The sequence below is a fragment of the Pipistrellus hanaki genome (genome assembly GCF_964339955.1).
Source record: "Pipistrellus hanaki genome assembly, chromosome: 14".
Classification (NCBI taxonomy): domain Eukaryota; kingdom Metazoa; phylum Chordata; class Mammalia; order Chiroptera; family Vespertilionidae; genus Pipistrellus; species Pipistrellus hanaki.
Window position 1 is genome coordinate 10564400 of NC_140516.1, and position 18523 is coordinate 10582922.

The 18523-nt window shown below is 47.0% G+C and overlaps 1 long non-coding RNA gene across 1 annotated transcript in view; it reads left to right on the forward strand.

Annotated features, from left to right (window-relative positions):
* The first annotated feature begins 656 nt into the window (after positions 1–656).
* The window catches only part of LOC311632555, a 508232-nt gene continuing 490365 nt past the window's right edge, over positions 657–18523 (forward strand). The window contains exon 1 of the long non-coding RNA XR_014796802.1: positions 657–796. This is a non-coding gene — a long non-coding RNA (uncharacterized lncRNA). The remainder of the gene's footprint in view (positions 797–18523) is intronic.

Consider the following 18523-nt stretch of genomic DNA (forward strand, 5'->3'; position numbering starts at 1 on the left):
AGCTACTCTGAGACTTTCAGATTGCTTGCTGAAGGCATCATGCTGAATGAAACTCCATTTGTCTACAGCTGACAGTGTGTCCTTAGTGCATGCTAAATGAATCCCACAGTCTTCATCTTGACTTTCAAAGCCCTTCCTAGCATGGCCCAGTGTGTCCCACACTCTTCGATATCACTTGCTACTGATAGACTCTCCAGACAAATGGAAGGTGTGTGTTTTCCTATTGCCTGCTGAGCCCATAACACTTCTGTTAGCTGGAATGGTCTTCACTATCAATTTCACCTAAATCTAAGTGCTTCCAAGTGTTTAAGGCTCAGCTCAAGGTCACGTTCTCCAGCAAGTCTGTTCTGCTCTCCCAGTCATTCTCTCCCCTCCTTCTAGTTCAAGGCTACTTTGTTCTTTCTCCTTCTGATACATTATGGACATTATCTTAGTCTGATCATTCTGCCATAATAAAATACCAGACCAGTGGCTTAAACAGTATAAATATATTTGGAGGAAGTCTAAGGTCAAGGTTCCAGCTAATTCAGTTTGTGCTGATAACCTGCTTTCTGACTTGCAGATGATTACCTTCTCTCCTTCTCTCTGTATTAGGGGTGTCGAACTCAATCAGAGAAGGGGCCAAAATCTAAAATCCAGCCTAAATCGCGGGCCGAATGGTTTACTGAACAGTCATAAACTGACAATGTCATAAACTGACAGCGGAGTGCAGTGATGACAGCGCGGTGCGGGCCACATTGCAAGGCCTGGCGGGCTGGATTTGGCCCGCGGGCCTTGTGTTTGACACATGTGCTCTGTATCCTCAGATGACCTTTACTCAGTTCCTGGGGGGGGGGGGGGAGAGAGAGAGAGAGAGAGAGAGAGAGAGAGAGAGAGAGAGAGAGAGAGTGAGAAAGGAAGAGAGAAGAAGAAGAAGAAGAAAAGGAGAGGAAGGAGAAGAAAAAGGAGAAAGAGAAAGAGAAGGAGAAAGAGGAGGGGAGGGGCTCTCAGGTGTCTTCCTTTCACTAGTCCTATAGCATCAAAACCCTGCTATTATGATTTCATTTAACCTTAATTACTTTCTTAGAAGTCCCATCTCCAAATACAGCCCCTATAGTGTTAGGGCTTCAAGACATGCGTTTTGAGAGGACACGTATTCGGTTCATACAGATCTTGCATTGACTGTGCACATCTTATTTCCTCTTCCAAGCCCTAAGCTTTTTCAGGATAGACTCTGTGTCCTGAGCATGTAAATACAGTGTAAATGGTATTTAATGATGCCATTCATGTAATAGGTTCTCTGCAAATATTTGTTGGATGAGTTTGCAAACAAGGTCTCCCCCTCCAAGTCAGTGATTTTCAACCTTTTTCATCTCATGTCTGACATAAACTACTAAAAGTCTAGGGCACATCAAAAAAATATATATTTTTTGCTGATCTGACAAAAAAATAGGCAAATTTTGATTCATTCATGCCAGTGGCTATTGTTGTGCTGGCTGTTGTCATTTTTTATTCAACAATCTAAGAGAAAAGAGGCCAGTGCCCTTGACTAAATGGCCAGGTATTACACGTTTTAAAAATTCTTGCGGCACACCAGTTGAACATTGTTGCTCCAAGTCATCAGTAACCAACAGTTGGTAGATGGCTGAGGTGTTTCTGTGTTTGTTTTAAATATATTTTATTGATTTTTTACAATAAAATAAGGAAGAAAGAGGGATAGAGAGTTAGAAACATCGATGAGAGAGAATCATCGATCAGCTGCCTCTTGCACACCCCCCAATGGGGATGTGCCTGCAACCAAGGTACATGCCCTTGACTGGAATCAAACCTGGGACCCGTCAGTCCAAAGGCCGATGCTCTATCCACTGAGCCAAACGAGTTTCAGCAATGGCTGGAGTTTTATATTTCAGTGCCTTTGCCTTCATGCAGCCACTTACCTAGATCCACCTCCTCTGCCTCTCCCTGGGCTGCAGGGGTATCTCACCTATCACTTCTTTTAGAGCAGTGGTTCTCAACCTTCTCATGCCTCGACCCTTTAATACAGTTCCTCATGTTGTGGTGACCCCCAACCATAAAATTATTTTCTTTGTTACTTCATAACTGTAATTTTACTACTGTTCTGAATCGTAATGTAAATATCTGTGTTTTCAGATGGTCTTAGGCTCTACAGCAGCGGTTCTCAAATCACAACTCAGAGGTTGAGAACTGCTAGCAGGCTCGCCTAATGACCCATCTTTGCTTATAGGCCCATCTTCCCAAGTGTGGTCCTTAAAGGCAGGGGTTGAGCCTTTTCAGTCAGGTAAATCCAACACCTGGCATGTTGCTTGACAGCTAATAACAGCACAATTAAATATTTTTGGAATAAGGAAAGAATAAAAAAAATTTTTCCTATCTTTCCTATAAACTTCCTGAAATTACTTTTTAAAAGCAAATTTATTATAACACTTCAGACAATTACTTTATGTGACTGTTCACAGGATATTCTCATTTGTGATCTCATGACAATGAAAAAGAAATGATTAGTATACAAAGAAAGTGAAAGAAGGGATATTGGAGATCTGTGTTAAGTTTTAAAAGAAAATGTCTCAGGAAGCAGTATCTCCTTGCTATTCATAAGCAATATGTTTAAAACCACAAATCTTTAGTTCCACTTGTTCTAGGATAGCACCCAGTTTCTCTCAAGGCTAATGCAGGTGTGTACAGCCCTCAGCTTCACAGCATTTCTAGTAACAGTAACACTGAGTTATAATGTTAACACTTACAGAGCCAAGCACTTGGTTAAACAGTATGAACATATCCCCACATAATATTCACAACAATCATAAAAGGTCAGAATTATTATTATTTCCATTTTTCAGATATAGAAACTGTGACTCAAAGAGATAAAGAAACTTGCCTAAGGACATGTAACTGCCAATAGCTAGCATAACCAACCATCCTGGTTTCCCCGTGATGTGGGATTTTTAGTGCTAAAATTGGGGCCTCAGCTTCCCTGTACACCATCCTGGGACCCTTTACTGGGAAATTATTTACTTGGTGTGCACACTCTGGGTGCCAAAAATGTAAATGCAATGGTGATGAGCATGCCATTCAACACATTACGACATTTTTGTGTTTTCCCTAATTTAGAAATTTGTAAAGGATTAGTCTATATGGCATGGATCACTGATTATCACCCAATATTCATTTTTCTTTCTGCCATTGGAATGGAATGTCTATCAGACTGCATGGCTGCCCTGAACCACGTTTCCCATCATCCCTTGCATGGCCATGTGACTAAGTCCGGGCCAATGGGATGCTAGCAGAAGTGTCTGGATACTGTCCAGGACCTTTCCTAAATAGAGCTGGTGTGCACACTTTATTCCTCCTTCTCCATCATTTTCTCTCTTCTGCAGCAGAAATGCCACTTGGACTACAAAGACAAGGGCCACACTACAAGAATGGCAAGTGGAGATCTAGAAGGTTGTTGGGCCTCTGAACTAGAGGGGTGCTATATTGGCCTTTGATCTGCCCCCCTCCACCCCTAACCTTTATATAAAAAATAAACAAGCTTCTGTCTTCTTTAAGCCACTGTGATATTTTACTTTTTGTTTAGTTGCATTTTTAACCCTAAAGAAAGTAGCTGCAATGATTGAGGTTGTTGCATGAAAAGAAGTATATGTCCCACCATATGCTCAGTTTACACCAACAAACACTGCTCAGCTTTGATGGTCACACTATGCAGATGGAAAAACAAGACCCCAGGCCTGGCCAGTGTTGCTCAGTGATTGAATGTCGACCTATGAACCAGGAAGTCATGGTTTGATTCCCAGTGGAGGGTATGCATATTTCTCTCTCCCACTCCTTTTGTCTCTGAAATGAATAAAAACATATCTTACCTAAAAAAATAAGATGACATCTAGCACAGAAAACATATTCTAATAAAATGCCTAGCAAGTAGTAGGTGCTCAAAAAGGTCAGTCTTGAGAAGAAAGAGAAATAAGACCTTGGTTGCCATGTGCTCGGCTACTTCTCCCCATGGTTTGGTGCCATTTTTCCATCTCCTCTACCCTTCGCTGCCCTGTGGCCCTGCTGAGCTGCTTGGGGATGCTGTGCCTGGGCTTTTATTCGAACTGCAGATGATGTCTTCATCTGTGATCACACTCAGTTTACACTGTAAGTGGAAATTCCTCACCAGCTAGATGTCTCTCCCTCCGGCTCTTATGCCTCTTGGTTAGCCTGGGCCCCATAGATGCTGGAACTGAGAAGAGCTCCCCTTTTGCACAAATTCTGCTGGGTACCCCAGGGGCGATGCCCTGCTGAGAAGCACCTGCTCTGCCCACTCTCACTCCAGTGCACTTCTTCTCTGCATCCCAGTGGCAGATAAGATATTTGTAGATCCTGATTTTGATGCTTTTCATGAAACAACTTCCAGAGTAAATACAGCATGAAAATGGCTCCCTAAGATGCTGCAGTCAAAACAACACATATCATAATGGATAGAGGCTTCTGCACTGAGTCTACAGAACCGATCAAGCTCCAGACAACGGCCCGGACTAGTGTCATGTAGGGTGCATGGCCAAGTTAGCCGAATGAGAGTCATCGCTCTGATCTGAAGTAGTAAGTTCTCCCTCATTTCTTCTCTCTCAGGCACATGCTGTCTCCTGCCCTTTATAATATAAAGCTTATATTAGCTTTAACCAGTAGTTTGTTATGTAAAATGTTCCACATGACAGCTCAGCTTTGCCCTAATTCTCCCATTTCCTGCAACCTCTTAAAGATCTTTCTTAATGTCCTTGCTCTGTAATCCATTAATTTCTGTTTTATGAGCAAGACTTCCCCTGATATTTCTTTGCTGCTAATCTTCCCCCCCCCCTTTTTCAATCCTTTCCCCCTCCTCTTAACATCCTCTCTTGCCAGCCTCTCTACATTTGAGTTAGGTATTTCCCTCAATATTTCATCTTCCACCCAAAGGAGAAAACAAATGGTCAAGATGGCCTCCTCAGAAACAAAAGCAAAACAATGGTTTTTTCAGATAGTTCAAGGTGAGACCCAGTGCAATATGCCCACTTCACCTTGGTGTCTATCTCTTCCCCTTTCTTCTATGAACTCCGTTACATCTTGATCCTTTCTCACAACACTGATAATGCATATCTAAGCTAATAAAAGAGAAAAATGCTAATTGACCATACCTTCACTATGCCCACAGCCAATCAGAGCGAGTATGCAAATTAACCAAACAAAGTTGGCTGTTAATTTGCATACACTGAGGGAGGGAGGAGTGAAGATTGAAGACAGTATAGAAGGAAGATAGAGGGAAAGTGAAAGCAAGGTAGCTGCGGGAGGGAAAGTGTGGGTGGGGCAGGCCACAGTGGCAGGCAGTGGAAAAGTGCGGGGTGGCAGCAGAAGGGAAAGCACAGGGCAGCAGTGGCTGTGGGAGGGAAAGCATGGGGTGAGGGGTGAAGGGTGGGGGCAGAAGTGGCAGGAAAAGCACGGGGGGTGGGGCGGAGAAGGTGGTGGTGTCAGGAGGGAAGCCTGCCAGAAGTAGCCTGCCAGAAGTCCTGTTCTTGTAGGAATCTTCTTGCAATGGGCCTATAGTCTAATATAATAGGGCATTCCATACTGTACAATGAGCATTTTGAAACCAGGAATCATGTCTTTTGCTTTTTTTCCATGGGGCCAAACAGTATTAGGTTCTGCTAGATGTTAGATGATTAGATATTGAAAGCTACTCAGCTCTCTTTGTTATAAATTAATAATTTTATGATTATGATATAAGAAGTTACTGGACTTTATCAAAATTAACTGATAAACTGGGCTTTGTCAAACTAAAACTCTGGTTTTTGAAAGGCACCATTAGAAGAATAAAAAAATAAGCCACAGAATGGGCGAGTATAAAGGCCTTATATCTGAATATTTGAAGAATTTAAATAATCAATAATAACAAAAACAACCCAATCAAAAACTGGGCAAAATATTTGAATGGCTATTTTATGAATGAAGATATATGGGCAGACAATAGAGATATCATCCTCATTAGCATTAGGAAAATGAAAATCAAAAGCCATAAGAAGACATCATTTTCTGCTCTGTGGCTAGAACAAAAACATTGCCCATGCTAAGTGCTGATGAGATGGGAAGGAGTAAGAGCACTCACACACTGTTGATGGCCATGTAAAACTTTGTAAGTCTCTTAAAAAGTTAAATATACACCCACCGTATAACCCAGCCATTCACACCTCAGTCATAACCCACAGGAAATGACAGCATATGTTCCTACAATACTTGTAAATGAATCTGCATAGCAACTTAATTTGAGTAGTCAAAACCTGGAAAAAGCTCAAATGTCCATCAGCAAATGGATGGGTAAACTGTGGTACCTTTACACTGGATACTATTCAGCATTAAAAAGAAATGGATGTTTGATATATATTACAACATGGATGAATCTCAACATAATTGTGCAGAGTGAAAGAAACCAGACAAAACAAGCGTACACTCTGTGATTTTATTGGTGTAAAACTCTAGGATATACCCTGTTTCCCCGAAAATAAGACAGTGTCTTATATTAATTCCCCCCCCCCCTAAAAAAAATGTGCTAGATCTTATTTTCAGGGGATGTCTTATTTTCGGGGAAACACGGTACAATAGAATCTATAGTCAGAGAAGGCCCCTAAGTGATTGCTGAAGACTAGGGAAGGAGAATGGGGAAGCGCCAAGAGGGGGGAGAGGGAATTTTGGAGGAGTAAAGTATATGCTCACAATCTTGATGGTTTTATGAGTGTAGATAGATAGGTAGTTAATTGTTTTTGATTACTGTCCCTCAGTCTTTTGATTGCTTTGGTTTTCCTCAAAACCTCCTCTAGTCTAGCTATCTTTTAACCACCCCCCCCCACACACACACACACACAACCCCAAATAAAGATGCCATTCACAGAGCTACAGTCCAGGGCTAGATTTGTCCTTATGTAAAACTCGCTGCAGGGTTTCCTGACTTTGCTATAAGCATGTGTCTGGGTATTTGGGATATTGTATTGTGTTACTGACATGTAAGTCCCATGTTTTCCTCAAGCATCTTGTCTTCAGCCCAATTAGGAACAGTCAAGTGGAAGGACCTGCAGCCCGGACTCCCTTTGAGAGTTGGGGTGTTAGTAGTCAATGCATGAACGATCCTGCTAAGCAGAGTTGGCTATGACATCGCAGCCTGGACCCCTGTAAAATGCCCAAACAAGCAGAGTTCCCTCTATGGATTGTGGAGCCTCTTAGGTTCCAGGAAGCCGAGGTGAATTTGACAACATGGTGAAGTTGAGACTTACCTCCCAGAAAGTAGGGAGCCCTCAGAGGTGCTAGAGTCTGAGTTGGTAGAAGATATTCTCAGAGTATGTGTAAGATGGGTTGTTCTCAGGAGGGAAAACTGGAGAATTCAGGTTCTAGGACACCTCTCAGACCCATGAAGCTTTGCTGATTGCATTTCAAGCATCAGCTCCCAGCTCCCTATTGGGAGTCTGCTGTCGTCTTTTCACACCAAGGCTGAAGGTGGCACCGGATGACGAAGGAGGACATGGCAGATATCTGGGAGGGCATTTTCCTTTCTTCCCCCCAACCCCTCTGTGCTGAACAGACATCCCAAGCAGCAGGCCTGGCTCTCAGTGAACAGTGTGAAGGAAGGTGCTGGGCGTGTCTGGCTGACTCTGAGGGGATCCGACCCAGCTGAGGCTTGGGCCCAACATTCCAGACCCCACACATCCCTCATCACCTATTGTCCAGTTTGGTTTTCCTTCAGCTTTTCGATGCACTGCAAACAGAAAGACCCTCCTTCCCACCATCTCGGGGTTTCCTCTTTCCAGCAACCTCTCAGCACTTGCTTCCATGCTGCCTGTCTCAGAAAGCTGTCCTGGGAGGGGTGGCCTGCTTGTAGCATGTGGGATTCTAGACACACACGTCAATCAGATCCAATCAGAGGGCGCAGGGAGCACCAGGTAGGCCACGGCCTTCCTCTGTCCCTCCAGCTGCTTCTCTGACCAGCCTTTCCTCCCCTGTGCTTTAAAGATATGGACAGTTAGTGAAACACAGCAGTGGTTTCCAACCAGGGGCCATCTTGCCCCTCAGGGAATATTCGGCAACGTCTTGAGACCTTTTTGGTTGTCACAACGTGGGGCTTGCTACTGGAATCTAGTGGGCAGAGGCCAGTAATGATTCTAAACCCCTTACAGTGACCAGAAAAGCGCCCACAACAAAGAATCATCCAGTCCCAAAGGTGCAGAGCTTGAGAAACCCGATACATAGCGATGCCCTGTAAACCATAAGGTGAGAAAAGTTATTCCACTGTCCACGCGATGACCCCAGGGAGGAGACATGCTCCTTCCTCCGGGGAGCCTCAGACACATAATTATCGTGAAAAGATAAGAGCCCTGAGGACTGAGCAGAAGTGACAGCTGAGAGCAGAGAAAGTAATGGTTATTTGTAAATAAGATGGAGAAGGAATTAATGGTGGCCAGTGTCTAAGACTGGGCCGTTTTCTAGAAAGAACTGATGGGTGCACAGGACTTAACAGTTTTTATGAAGTGCTTTTAAAACATCTTATCAAACATATTTAAAGCAGCACTTTTTAGCCAAAATAGGAACATCAATAGCAAAACCCACAGGCTTTGGCATGTAGAAGTTTAGTTAAATTTAGCCAAAACCTAACTCAGACAAATGAGGTGCTGCCATGTGTACTTTGGAGATTTCTGGATTTTTTTAGGTGACAGAAATGGCTACATAAAAATTATCTTGTTGACTTGAAAAACTTTATTTATTGCTTATTTTAGCAGGAGGAACAAGATCGTAATGGGAATGGTATATAATACATGCAAGTTAAAGGGAGAAAAAGACCCATGATTCTAATATGGAGAGATGAATGCTGTTAACTTCTTAGCAAGTAAATTCATATCTTGATTATAAATGATTATAACATTATGCATGCTATAGTGTGGATTTAAAAAAACACATATTATACACCTATTTGTATATACATCAGCGCTGGAGCTGGCTGGCTGTGCCATGTCACTGCAGCCCATGCTGTAGTGAGCATCAGGCATGGTTGTTAGGTAATGTGAGTGTGAGGAACTCCCTAAGGTTTGAGGAGGGTTTTTTGTTTGTTTGTTGTTGTTGTGTTGTTGTTGCTGTAGTTCTTTGGGGGGAAAAAATCTCAATTAAACATGACTGGATCCCAAGTCTCTCCCACAATCTGTGTGCCCTGCCCTTGGATGGGACGTAGGCAGGATATGATCATTTTATGTGTCTACTTGGCTGGGCCAGGATGCCCAGGTATGTGGTCAAACATTATTTGGATGTTTCTGTGAGAAAATGTTTAGATGAAATGGAAGTTTAAAGGGATAACCTCTCAGTAAAGCAGAATGCTCTCCACAATGTAGGTGGGCCCCACCTAATCAGTTAAAGACATGAATGAAACAAAAGTCTGACCTCCTCCATGCAGGAAGCATCTCTTCTAGCAGACTAACATCAGCTCTTCCAGGTTTTCCAATGATCTGCCTTTGGATTCAAACCGCAATTCTTTCTCGAGTCTCTAAGCTTCCCCGTGGGATTTTGGAATTGTTAGTCCTCTCCAATCATAAGAGCCTCTCTTCTGGGTCTTGTCCCCCTCAATTGCATCTACAGGATGAAGCACAGCTGATTCTCAGAATGAGTAGATACGCAAGACTGACCACATCCCCATGGCCCTGGCAATGGTACCAAAAAGGATGCCTCTTCTTTGCCAACAGTTGTAATAGAATACTGGGGTCAACACACAGTCCTAGCGTGGGCATACCCTCTCCTGCACGCCAGGAACTGCACTGGAGAGACAACTGACACCTCGTACAGCACCTGGATCACCCCCTTTTCCAGGAGAATAAACAGGGGACATTATACAGAGACCCTAGCAACCAACCCAGCGTGTCCAACTCCTGTCTGATGGTCTCCCCACCATGCCACACTTGACGGTGCATTGCAAGAGGTGATTTCCTTCTGGAACAGAAAGGAGTCCAGAGGGTGATGGGCCAGAAACTCGATGGCACAAGAAGTGGGCTGACAGTTGAAGGGATAGAGACATTGGCTGAAAGAAGAGAGCATAGGAGAGTTGTGGTTGGTGGCTTTACTGACAAGCTAATTATGGAAGGGAAATGTGGTTTACATATTTCAGGAGACAGAGCTGGGGTCAGCGGGTGGAAGCCAAGAGAGGCATTTCAAATCATCGCAAGCCGTTTGGGACAGGTAGAGAGCTTCCTCTGACTGGAGAAATGTCATGGAGACGGCTGCTGAACAAAACCCAGCCTTGGTTGGGCAGGGCGATCTTTCACATCCTGCCCAGCCATGGACTCTGGGACATCTAACCACGCACAGCCTGGGTGCAGGAGAAGCCACCCCTCCCTGCCCAAGCTGAACGAGTCATGGATAGTGAAATAGCCACTGCAGAAGAGGCATGCAGTCATCCATGATGTGTTTCTAAGGTGGGCGGCCTACGGTAGCCCAGGCTGTCACCCAGGTTCCTGGTTCCGCCAGCCCACTGGGACACGGGCCTCTGACTCCCCTAGGGCGCTGCTGATGGTTTCTGTAAACAAGGCTTCGCTCGGCTTGCAGCCCAAATGGTCTGTGCCTTGCGAGGCACGAACCTCCCGGCGCCCGGGGTCTGCATGTGTTTACGGTGCTGCCGAGCTCCGGCCAAGTGGCCGCGTAATTGATGACGAGGCTGGGGGATGTCAGGCACTGAACTGAGAAAACTGCTCCCTGAAACCTATTCCGGCTCATTCCAGCCTGACTCCCTCACCCCACCAGGGCCTAGGAGGGCCTCCTCCACCAGGCCAGGGCCTGAGCGGCTCTGAGACAGATGGGGTACTGCTGACCGAGACCGCCGGGCCTGGCTCTCACTGCTCGGGCCCCAGGGCGTCAGAAACACAGTTCCGTCTGTCACTGCTGCCTGCTGATGCTGGTCTGCAAATGCCTTCCTCTGCCCCTCCTTCCTGGGAACACTGGCCACAGGGATGGTCAGGAGGACCCCTTTCTTCCCAGTGTCCTGGGAGCGGGAATCGGAGGCTGCAGGGGAGCAGAGGCCTCACTTGCATGGAAAGGCCTAGCAGGGTGACTATCAAGGGGAATGGCCTGAGCTGTGTGGGGCAGGCTGGGCTGCTTGGATGTTCTGTGGCTGCAAGAGCACCCACTTTTCCAGGAGCATCGCAGCATGGGGAGTGCTAGTGACAGGCTATGCTCTGCACTCTGATCCGCACACACCAGCGGTTGTGCTTCCCTCTGGTCTCAAAAAGGCTTTCACCAGGAACTGTGGTGGGGGGTGGAGGTGGGGTGGTTGGGGAGGATGATTGGTAGGTGGCCTATGGGCACACAGTGCTCCCTGCCCTTCAGGTAGGCTCAGCTGGTGTGCTGGCCAGAAACAACGTGGTTCTAGAGAAAGGGAGGCAGATTCTGCCCAAGTGGAAGAACTTTGTGGCTGAGTGTGGCGAGGCGGCCAGGCAGATGCAGGGAAGGCCTCTCTGCAGTACCACTCGCATTGCTGCCTCCCTGGCCAGGGCCGAATCCCCAAGGGCCCCGTCCAGCGAAGTGGCTTCCGTGAAACCATTAGCCTCATGTTTTCTGGGCCTTCCCAGCATTTCCCCAGAACATCTCATGTCCTTGGTGCATGCAGATCGCCGTGGGTTTGGACATGTAGATGATGCTCTCGAGACCAACTAGTCTGACAGAGCGAAGAAAACTGCCAGCAGCGAGCTCACACAGTGACCACTGGGCTGTAGGACACAGGCGTGGTCCACTGACTCCATTTCACTAATGTATGTATGTCAGGGACCGTGTCTTTCCCTGGCACCTCGGAGGGTACCTGGCATACAGACGATGGTGAATAAGGGCCACTGAATAGATGAGCATCTGAGAGGTTATGTACATATTAGTGGAGGAGGAGGAAAACACGAACCAGGCTCAAAAATGTGATGGGACTGGAATGACGATGGCCAGTGATGCTGAATGTGGGTTTGCCTTTCCTGCACCAGTGTTTCTGCCACGGTTCCCACGCGTGGACTTACTGAATGCCTCGTCCACTGTCAGGGCATTCCACACCGTTGCTTCTGATCCAGGAAGTGAAATGCAGTATGACAACGGGCCTGAGCTCCTGGCATCTCCGCTCTCGCCTCCCTGAAGCAGCGGGCTGTCTGGGACACAGAGTCTCCAGGAGGCGGAACCTGCGGGGCTGGGCAGTGTCCTCCATGGGGCTGTCTAAGCTCTAAGTCAGCATCCAGCACATGTTGCTGTTTTTCTCGTCACCAGGATTCATGGGTCCAGGAATCAGTGTGGAAATGAGAATAGCTCTGCTCACTCTTATCCTAGATCTGTGGTCGGCAAACTGCGGCTCCGAGCCACAGGCAGCTCTTTGGCCCCTTGAGTGTGGCTCTTCCACAAAATACCACAGCCTGGGCGAGTCTATTTTGAAGAAGTGGCATTAGAAGAAGTTTAAGTTTAAAAAAATTTGGCTCTCAAAAGAAATTTCAATCGTCGTACTGTTGATATTTGGCTCTGTGGACTAATGAGTTTGCCGACCAGTGCCCTGGAGCTTTTCTAGCAACTGTTTGCTTCCTGGTCCCATGACCTTACGCTCTGTTGGTCTGGAGGTCTTTGTTTTAAAAGGAGGAATGCTTCCACCAGACCACCACAATGATCCCAGTGACCTTGAACAGAATGCTGCCATCCCACCCACTTTGGGCTTCTCCTGCCGCTGAATCAACGGGGAAAGGAGAAGTTACTGGCCTGGTGGGGTGACTATCTAGGGGAAACTGAGTTGCTACTACACAATAGACATAAGGAAAAGTGTGTCTGGAATACAGAGCATTCCTTATGGTGCTTCTTAGTGTTAACGTGCCCTGTGATCAAAGTGAATGGAGAACTATAATAACCCAAATCGGGAAGAATTTCTAATGGCTTAGACCCTTAGGATGAAGATTTGAATTACCCCACTATGCAAGAACTATGACCAGCGGAGGTACTGGCTGAGGGTGAAGGGAAGGTGGGTAGTAGAAGCAGTTATAAAAACCAGTTATAATAACCATGTGGCCAGTTGCAGACATAAGACTACAATTGTTATGAGTATTTCTTCCTTATTTTGTTATATGTTTATGCATATATTAGCAACATAGTTTTGCTTTTTTTCTCTCTCTCTTATTATCTAATATAAGATCTCTATATATAAAAGCCAAGCAACTGGAATAACCGGAACAACTGGTCCCTATGACACACTGTGGCCGGCCAACTGCCCAATGGGGGTGTAGCCAGCTAGTCAACCTTTCCTCCTGCCCCCTTATCCCCCTCCCCTGGCCACCATTAGCCCCTATTGGGGCAGGCTGGCCAGACCCCACCTGTGCATGAATTCATGCACCAGGACTCTAGTATATTAATAAAAGTTAAGTTTATATCACAGTATCTAAGGTACAGACATAAAACAACAGATACACTGCATCCTCTTCTGAAGAAAGGGTGCTTCCAATTGTGGGATGGCATTTGCCCCTGGCAGGTGAAGGGATGGGTGTGTTATTACCTTACTGGGAGGTTAACTGTGGCTTCCAGAGATGTTGTATGGGTGCCAGTTGACAAAGGGTAGACTATGATCATCAGTTTCTTTTGTCAACATGGCTAGGCTGCAGTTCCTAATTATTCAGTCAAACATTTCACCCAGTTGCTGCTGTGGTGGTATTCTGTAGACATGGTTAAAGTTCATAGTCAGTTGACTTTAATTAAGGGAGATTATCCTGAATAGTCTGATGGTCTGAGCTGATCCATTGGGGGGCTTTAAGAACAGCATGGAGGGATTACAGCTTTAGCCTGTGACAAATGCCCTTCCCAACAGCCTGCCCTACAGATCTTAGGGTTTTCTAGCCAATCCCCACAATGCCATAAGCCAGTTCCCTGCAATAACTCACTTGCTATGTATCTCCCACTGGTTTTGTTTCTTTTGTTGAACCTTGGCTGGTACAGAATATCTGGAGGTCAACCCAGTGGGAGGACCAGGGAGAATGTCTGGGCCTGTTAGGGGTGTGCCATAGAGAATGACAATACAAAGAAAGGAAGGGCACTCAGTCCAGTCAGGCCAGGGCACAGTAAGTAATGGTTGAATTAAATAGTGTAATGCTTTAGGGTTGAAATGCCAGGCTAAGGACTTAGAGCTCAGGGCTGTGAGTGATGGGAGTCATCAAAGGCTTCCATGCTGGATACAGGCTGATAAAAATCTAGGCCTCACAAATGTTCCCCTGGCTCTCGGGCCAGAATGGCTGGAGTGAAGAGAAACCGAAAGCAGGGAGGTGCCCTCTGATTGCTCTGTTCTAGAAGGAGAGCTACTAGTAAGTGCCCCACGCAGGAGTTTAAGTATCATTAATTCAACAGGAAGTAACTTTGTGCATCTCTGATGGAGGTGGGTGGAGGCAAAGATATAGAAATAATGGCAGAATATGGACTCAGGAATGGGGATAGGCGAGGTGGAGGGAAATGGAGACTTCACGTGGTAGATTGGATCATTATTCTCAAATCTTAGCAGTCACCCTGCATTATAATTCTACATCCAACGGCTTTGCCTAGACACTGCTCACAGTTCTTGCTACCAGAGATACAGCTCCCTCTACCGTATTCCCCTTGCCTGCTTGATGCTAGGTGGCTTTCTCTGGCCAGTGTAATGCAGCTGGGAATGATATGCTACTTCTGAGCCAAGGCAACATGTTTCTACTCACTCTCTTGTGTGTCCCTCATCCACCCTGAGAGGCTTTCCAAGGTCGCAGCCACGCCCTCAGCCTGAGCCTCAGATTGAACACATGTGGAGCTTCTCAGAACCTAACATGCAGCAAGGAGCCAGTTCAGTCAGCCCACAGCCTGAAGTACACCCGTCTAACCTCGATCAGCCTGGATTAGCCCGTTCACAGTTCACCTGCAGACCCATGAGCATGACAATAAACTCTTGCTCTCATAAACCCTTGAATTCTGGGGTGGTTTGTGACACAGTATTATTGTGGCAACTTCTGACTAATACATCCCACCTTCTGGATGAAGGGAGTGAGGTGGCCTCTAACTAACATGCTGTATTATCCTATAGCTCTGATTATTTCTATGGCTAAATATGTGCCAACTCCAGAACTCTTGAACTAGGAGGAAGAATCTGAGCTGTGGGCCAAAGTCTGAGAACCTGCCAGAGGGAGAATGTACAGGGGACACAAGTGCCATGGTTGACCCTCTTGGATGTTAGAAAGTAGGGATGTCATATGTCACTCTTAGAGTTAACTATTCCTTCTCCCACCCCAAGAAAGCTGTACACCAGGGTGTGTGACCGTGATGCTCCAGGGGAACCTGCTGAACTGCAGGCCTGAGGCACTGAAGCAGGTGCTGTTGGGTTGCTCCTGGCACTGAAAGATTTCTACCCAGGGTCAGCACGCCTGGTATCCAACCACACATCCTCTGATATTTTGCAGCGATCAGATAAGCGATAAGACTTGGCTCCCTTGGGTGTCTGTCTGGGAAGGCATATAGGAGGCAGGCTGTGTGCGCTGACAACCTCAGCTCCCCCATGGGTACCCCTGGAAGCCCTCTAAACACCACTAACCACTGTGCTTCCTGAGCCCAGCAGCTCCGAGGTGCCAGGGCGAGCACACTCCACCAGTCAAAGGGCTTGCAAGAGCAGCACAGAACTGCCCTGGGAGACGCTGCCCCAGCTCCACCCACAGTTCCCTGTGGAATCTTAGGAGCATGGCTGGGCTTCTCTCTGCCTCAGGGTCTTTGTCTCTAAGTTGTGATCATGCAGCAGAGGTAAGAACCAGGAGACAGGCCTTGGGCTCCACTGACTGCTTCTAGATTCTCAGTTTTTATGGAAATGGAGTTCAGATAAGTGAAGCTTTAGAACAAGAGACAAGGGCTTGAGTATAGAGTCTTTGAGTTATAAATGGCAGAAACACGGGCTTAAGGAGAGAAACCATTTTGGTTCATGTCACGAACAAGCACAGGGAGAGGGTTGGTTGGTTGCAGGCGTGGCCGGGTGCAGGGTAACATCTGACATGGTGCCATCCAACACCCCCTCGTGTCTGACTCTCTCCGTAAGGCTCCACTCCCAGGCAGGACTCCTTCGCACGGCGGCTTTCGTCATCCTCTGGAAACAAAGCCAGCAGGGGAAAAGAGCTGTTTCTCCCTTTTCTCTAGCAACAGTTCCAGGATCGCGTCTCATTGGACAGCTCAGGTTCTGTGTCCACCCGTGAGTCAATCACTTGACCAGGGTGGGGCCCCGCCCCATGCCAGGGTTGACCCGACTTCTAAATTTGTGGACAGAGAATGGGAAAGGGCATGAAAAGAAGGGGGGATGGAGAGAGAGTAGATGCTAAAAAGACAAAGCAACAGATATGCATTCCAAGGAACAGGGGCTCTGTGTGTGTGAGCTGACAGCCGACCCAGCCAGGAGACATTCCTGAGGCTAGGAAAACCAACAGAGAAAAAAGCTCCCAGTCACTCATTAGCTGGAGCAAAAACACCAGCCAGCATGCGCGTGGGCGTCCCCCATGCGCTCAGCACCAGCTAGCGACTCTTAGATTATTTGTTTTTTGTTTTTTTTTTTTAAGTGCCATATTATGAGACCCAGTCATTAGAGACAAGCAATGTAGTGGGGAGACAAGGATTAGCACCAAGCAGTGAATGAGGCACACTGATAGAGACCTGAAGTGTTCTGTTCACATCAGTGCTCTGGGAAGTGAGGGACTGAGGGGGTCACTATGCCCTCAACAGTGAGGACAAGGGCTTCAATAGAGACTGGGTTTGACAGGAGAAAGGGGGGTCTTCTCGGTGTGATGTGGGTGCTGGAGGCGTCAGGATGACTCAGGGCTCATGGATGCAGAGTGCAGCAGGCTAAGCAGACAGGTAAAGGTGGGACCTGGACAGCAGTAACTAGGGGGCTACGTTTACTCTGGTGGCAGGTGGGAGCCATGGTGGGCTTTAGAGCAGAGGCAGGACAGGACACAGAGCTCTTATTTCTATCTCTGCAAGTCAGCCTGGCACTACCTCCCCCCACCCCCCAAAAGACTCAAGAGTGCCAGCATGAAAAGTGCACACGTTCACGTGTAAAACAAAAGGGCAAAGCACAACACTGCACCCATTGTCTGACCCCAATTTGGTGAAGAATTGAGGCACTCTGCCGCCAGCTAGCTCAGAGTGAGTCCTTGTGTTTACCGAGTGCTCCCCGGAGCAGCTGCAGAGCGTTCTCGGTTAATTAGTCTTCACTCTGCGATGCGGGTATTATCTTCCCCTTCTGCACAGTTTGAGAACTAAGTGTACATGGAGCGAGTGGCGAGGCGGGGAGTGACGTCAGGCGTGTCTAAGCCCACATTAGCCCGTGTGTTGAAACGTTAACCGTGGTTACGACTCTGTGGACGGATTACAAGGGATTTTCATTTTCCTTTTTATACATTGTGTAGTTTGCAAATTGTCTGTGGTGAATGGATGTTACTTTTGTCAGTAGAAAACAAATATCTACTTCAAAACATCCTCCATTCCCCTTGAGGGGGGCCTCAGACCTCCAGAGAAATTACCACCCAAACTAGACTGTAATTCCCCAGCCGGCACCTCAGCCGCCACAAGCAGCTCGAGTACTCACAGCGAGGTGCAACCCTTGGACTTGCAGCCCCAGTCTTGTCACAGTGTCATTTCATCGTTTGCCATGTCCTTTCATTTGAAAACTAATTATAATTCCATAAATGCTATCAGCAACCCTGCTCCTCATAGAAAATCAAACTATCATAGAGAAGACTAAGCTGCCATTTGACCACCACCCTCCCCACCCAGTGACACCTGCTTAGTGGAGTTACAGGTTGGGTGGGACCTCCGAGACTTTTGACTGTGTGTTCACATATGTAAAACTGTATCCTATGTGTTCACATATGGTAAAGCTGTATCCTATGTGTTCACATATGTAAAATTGTATCCTATGTGGTCACATATGGTAAAGCTGTATCCTATGTGTTCATATATGTAAAACTGTATGCAGAAAAAACAGGTCGACATGCTTTCATTCCATTGTGTGTGCTTCTCTGCCACTTCCATTGCGTGTGCTGCTTTCATTCGCCAGGATGCCACTCCTGGCCCGTGGAATTGTCAGGGACCAGAGCTGACATGGCGCAGCGTCAGGCCCGGAGAGGAGGGCCTTGCCCCTGACACTCCAGCCCTGCCTGCACTCTGTTCTGCCTCTGGAGGGCAGGACAGTGTCCCCGAGGGCCGGCAGAGGGTCTGCACCCAGTGGATGATCCTTAGCGCCCCAAGAAGGGAGTCATGCCACCTTCATGAAAACCAGGCACCATTGTCCCCACTGACAAGGTGCCCAGTGCAAGTCAGCAGGTGGAGGAGCATGGGGGGCACTGCCCACAGAATGTGGCCTTTCTGAGATGCTCTGTGTGCATGGAGAGTTCACAACAGACAGTAAACTGGGAGAGGTGGGGAGGGAACAGGATATGGAGCACATCCAGATGTTGCGGTCACATAAGCATGAGGGTCTTACGTGAGGCAAGGATGGGGGAAG